Below are 5,798 nucleotides of genomic sequence, written 5' to 3' on the forward strand. Positions count from 1 at the left end.
GGTCGATCGCGATCGACCAGTCGATCGCGAGTGCTTTTTGAGTAGATCTTGAGAAGAAAAATTTTTTTAATAAGTAGGTAACTAAACTACAAAAATTTATTACGTAATAACACTGCTTACGGCAAAAGGCGGCTTTATCAAAGGAACGCGCGGTACTTGTCAAAGAAAAGCCGCGTTGTTTCTAGACTAGACTGTACTAGACCATTTCGGGCGGCGCGTTTGACGGGAACATTCGAGACTTTCGTTCACGCCGATATAAATGTTGCGCCTGCAGGAATTGTAGTCATTCTGAATTGTAACTTGAAGGCGATACTACGTCGATACAAAGTTTATTATTAAATAGTGCGAAATGAGTGCAATGAAGAAATCTAAAACGTATCATTTTAATAACGATTGGGAGGAAGAATTTTTCTTTTGTATGGTGAAGGATAAGTGCATTTGTGTTATTTGTCGTGCGTCAGTTGCAATACCTAAGCGTGGTAACTTAGAGAGGCATCATAAAACGGCTCATAAAAACTATGAAAAGGATTTTCCGCCACAGAGTGAATTAAGAAAACGAAAAGTAAGTAATTTGATATCTTGTTTGAAAAAAGAACAAACCATGTTCACAAGACCAGCCAAACAATCAAAAGCTGCTACGATCGCGTCATTTAAAATATCTCATATATTGGCGAAACACAAGAAACCATTCGAAGATGGATCGGTTGTGAAGGAAGCATTTATTGAAGCAGGTGAGACTTTATTTGGAGATTTTAAAAATAAAACAGAAATCATGTCTGCTATTAGAGAACTTCAGTTATCTCGTCCGACTGTCACAAGGCGTATTGAAGTCATGAGCGGTTGATGCCGCCCGTCAATTAATAAATGCGTTTGTAGTGTCTAGAGTCGATTATTGTAATGGTATCTATGCAGGTCTACCAATGAACAAAATGACTCGCCTACAATCTGTATTGAATGCCGCAGCGAGACTTATTTTCGGAATCTCTAAGTTCAGTCATATCACTCCACTACTTCGGGAACTACACTGGCTACGTTTTCCACAGAGGGTCGAATACAAACTCTGTTGGCTTATGTATAAGTCACTGCACAACTCGGCTCCGGAATATCTAAGGGAACTATGCATTCCAGATGAACTAGCTGACAGGCGTCTCACGCTTAGATCAGCTACGTCTACGGCGAGAGGAAAAGTTATTATACCTCTACGCAAACAGCGCACTAAATTTGGTGAGCGCGCATTTGCGGTCGCAGGCCCTATGGCATGGAATGCTCTCCCAGCAGAGGTGCGAGGCTGTGAAAGTGAAGTGATGTTTCGGAAAAAACTTAAAACCCACTTGTTCTCTAAATCATTTGAATAAATCCGTAGCACGTGACAACAAAATAAATTATTTTAATCAAATTACAAATTTAAAGCTTCAATTAAATTAACTTAACAGTAGAATCACCATGTAAAGCGCCCTTGAGGTATTTTATTACGAAAATGGCGCTATATAAGTTATCCACAATAAATAAATAAATAAGTACATACTTTTCTTTACAGTTCGACGAATCCACCGATATGACAGACACTGCCCAGCTGTGTATTTTTATTCGGATGGTATTCAATGACATGTTGGCTAAGGAAGAATTTTTGACAATCATTCCTCTGAAGGGGAAGACCCGTGGCGGAGATATATATGACGTTTTCATCAATTTTGTAAAAAACTACAAGCTACCAATATATAAATTAGTGTGCATTACAACCGATGGAGCACCAGCAATGACTGGAAAGAAGAACGGTTTTGTGGCATTGTCTCGAGCTAATGAAGAATTCCCTTCATTTTTTCATTCCATTGCATTATACATCAACAAGTTTTGTGTTCAAAAGTTTTAAACACGGAGGAAATTATGGGCATTGCAACAAAAATTGTGAATTCCATCCGTGCACGTAGCTTGCAACGGCGGCTTTTTAAGTTGCAGTTGGAAGATAGGGAGTCAGCTGAACACACTGATTTAGTTCTTCACACGGACGTCAGGTGGTTGAGTCGCGGAAAATTCCTAGAAAGGTTTCAAGAATTATTGCCCGAAATAACAGCTTTTCTAGACGAAAGAGGTGATGACACTGAGATGTTGAAAAACGAAAAATGGCAGACTGATTTGGCATTTTTGACTGACATCACAATGCACTTAAACACCATTAACTTGGAGCTTCAAGGTAAAGGAAAAACTATTATTGAGATGATTAGCGCAGTAAACGCATTCAAAAGTAAATTGCAACTTATGATAGATCAACTGAAAAGAAATGATCTGAAACATTTTCCGTCTTTAAAAGCAAGGATTCCTCAGTTGAATTATGATATGTATGAGGCTGAATTATCAAATATTTTGGGACAATTCGAAATGCGTTTTTATGATTGCAGTAAATTGGCAAATATAGCATCATTTATGAGTTATCCTTTTTCATGTAAAAACATTGAGGAATTAGCTACTGAAGTAGCAAGTCAGTTTAATATGAACTCATGTTCTGTTGAAAATGAGTTGGTGCAGATTATATCAGATATACATCTCAAAGCTACAGCATCTGATACAAATTTCTGGTGTTTTATATCTGAAGATAAATATCCGAATCTAAGGCAAATCGCCCTTCAACTGACGGCAATGTTTGGGTCAACTTACTTGTGCGAGTCTGCATTTTCTGAAATGAAGATAATTAAGTCAAAATATCGCAATCGATTAACTAACGATCATATGTCATCATGCTTGCGATTGGCACTCAGTGGTTACGCACCATCTTATGAAAAGTATGCTGAGGACATGCAGTGCCACGCTTCAACATCCAAAGTCACTCCTTAGTTGAGTTTAACACCATATGTAACTCTTTTGTTTTGTAACAACGAATAAACTCGCAATTTTGAATAACTAGGAGTTTTTTCATTGATATTGTAGAGAAGAACTTAAGTAAACCTAACCCAAACCTTGACTAAGATAATGTAAATTGTGCGGAAAGCTAATATCTATATATGCTACGGTACACCCTACCTAGGTAGGTAGGGTGTATCGTGTATGTACGACAACCCTGCATCACACATACTTGCAGCCTCTCAAGTCGATCGTAAGTAGTCTAAAAATATTGAGGTAGATCGCCAGCAGTTCAAGTTTGAGCACCCCTGTCTTAAATGAATACAACTTCTAGGTGATATACTTTATAATTTAATATTTTAAACCATTAACAAAAAAATATATATATAAAGGTTTTTTGACACTATCACAATTATGATAAAAATTCTTAGAACTGATAACTTAACTTAACTTAACTTACTAGTAGTGTGGTGTATACGAGTACAAATTAGAGCACGAGTTTTTATGGAGCCGCAGTGGAGAGTATTAATAAATTAACTAGTTTTTCATACATTAGTTACGTTTACCGTGTTATTTAAAAAAAAAATTAAAGGTTGCTTTAAAACAGATTAGATTTTCAATAACCACAACATGCATATGAAAGAGGTGAAGAGTAAAAATCTAAGCTGACCTCACTTAACTAGCATGATATTTTGCTTCTATTTTTTATTTCACGTTTTGCATAACACTTTTGTTTTTAAATATGAATACCTCACTGGGCAAAACCCATGTCGAGGCATTCATTTAAATGATTTAATATAAACTTATAGTGTCTAAAAAATATACATAAAATAATACATATTTATAATTATATCCACATAGATAAATAATATTTAAAAATATATGACATATATTCACCGAGACACTACTAAATGCTTACCTAATTGAAATGAACATTATTGGTAATCGGGATAATTATTTAAGAGAGGAGTGAAATATTCTAATTAGGTTTCGCCTCGTGTCATTGTTATTGTCCGGATAATTATTTTGTAATTCATCAACCATTTCAAACTCTTCGTCTCTTTCATATGCAAAGTGTGGGTCGTTCATCATCACAGCCATGTTGTGCAACACCGCACATGACACCACGATGGACTGAACGCGTGCACTTGACAGCGTGATGCGCCTTCGTAGAACTGGAAACCTGCTCTTTAGCACACCGAAACACCTTTCTATCACATTCCTACTACGAATCTGTGCCTCGTTGTATAGATTTTCAGCTGGACTGTTAACTCGGGCTAGCGGTGCGAATAAATATGTTTGGCTTTGGTAGCCACGGTCACCTAACAAAATACAGTTTGCGAACTGTCCAACCTCAAACTTCTCCTTTATAACTGAATTGTTAAATATTGTTTGGTCGTGGCTGGAACCAGGCCAGCGGGCAACAATATCTCTTATAATGAGGCGGGCATCGCAGATAGCCTGGACATTCATGGAGTAGACCCCTTTCCGGTTGCGATAAACCTCAGCATCTTCTGCTTCTGAAACAGAAGGTACATTCAAATAAATACTCTTCAAGAGATTTTATGTGCCTAGGCATACATATTTTTCCCGTTCTTTGAAGGAATCAATAAATATAATAATAATTTTTATTTGCATATTAACTTGGAGTCATTGCAACGTGCGTGCAGTCTATAGCTCCGATGACCCTCGGGAAGCGAGCCAAATTGTAAAATCCTTGCTTTATAGGACCAAGATCACGGGGCCATCCAATGAACCTTGGAGCTAACGAAGCTATGGCATTAGTAACTTCTCTGATGAACCGACAAGCAGACAACCTGCTAACGCCACTGAAATCGCCTGCTGACATGAGGTAGGAGCCGGTAGCAAAATATCTCAATGTCAAAAGCAATTTGCTCATCGTTGGAACGGCTCGATTTCTGAAAAACAAGGTATATATTTTATTTTTAATCGAACCACAATCTCCTCAAAGTTACAAGTGAGACCAAGTGTTACATTACGGAAGCCGCCACTTTATCCAACTATTTATTGTATCATATTATATTATAGAGAATGTACGTACCGTGTAGTTCGAGGAGTAATTCCACCTTTGATTAAATCATGAAGACGTTTGACGGCTTCCTTGGTCAAACGAAATCTTGACCGAAAGTCAACATCATCGAGAATCTCCACGTAATTAACTCTGTGTCTGAATTTTCGTTGCCTTCGTAATATTTCCATTGCCTCTAAAATCTCCTCCTCCACATCTCGGATCAGCTCCATATTTACTTATTTTAAACAAAATAAAACTATGCAAGAAAACTCAGTGGAACACCGGCAACTGTGCCTTTAACTGCGATAACGGCTAACTGTCAAAATTCGAAACACAAGTCAGCTAGGTTATGAAATCGTACGAAGATAACGTTTCCTTATACACGCTGTAATCGACTTTAATTGTATTTTGTTGAACGGATACCAAGCTAATTGAACACAAAATCTTGGATTCTCACCTTATTATTTCGATTATAAACGGTTTTCAACGCCATAAAAATTCGAGTAGAACAGTCAAAACGACAACTAACACGACGCCATTTTTAAATGTGTTTTAAACAGAGGATATTCCTTCAGTTAACTTTAGCGATGATTTAAACGCAATTTACAATTTTTTTGCGATAATCAGAGATTGTGAAATCGGTTTTTGAAGTTAACTGCGATTTAGTAGGACATTTAAGTTAATCAGGATTTACAAGGAGATGGTGAAATACCCCTAAGTCTTTTTATTGTTGATATTGGAAGGTCGTGGGTATTAACTTGTTATAATATAAACTTGGGGACAGCCTTAACTACCCACCTACCAACCCTGTGACCATAGAGCCCTGTTTTTTTCAACGCTGACTAGCCGAAGTACCTCTACTCATCGAGTGTGGAGAGATTTGGGCCCTCACTCGATCGGTTATAACCAAAATAAGGGTAGAACTCTTACA

The 5,798-nt window shown here is 37.3% G+C and overlaps 1 long non-coding RNA gene across 1 annotated transcript; it reads right to left on the reverse strand.

Moving 5' to 3' along the window:
- Positions 1-406: 406 nt before the first annotated feature.
- Positions 407-5,476, reverse strand: LOC148275611 (uncharacterized). Its single transcript, XR_015823983.1, has 2 exons — positions 4,480-5,476; positions 407-4,355 (listed from the first exon to the last, which is right to left on the reverse strand). It is a non-coding gene; the product is annotated as an uncharacterized LOC148275611 (long non-coding RNA).
- Between the last annotated feature and the right edge of the window lie 322 nt (positions 5,477-5,798).

The sequence above is a fragment of the Micrasema longulum genome, unplaced genomic scaffold, assembly GCF_059751315.1.
Source record: "Micrasema longulum isolate JH-2025_06_02 unplaced genomic scaffold, ASM5975131v1 h1tg001379l, whole genome shotgun sequence".
NCBI classification, from domain to species: domain Eukaryota; kingdom Metazoa; phylum Arthropoda; class Insecta; order Trichoptera; family Brachycentridae; genus Micrasema; species Micrasema longulum.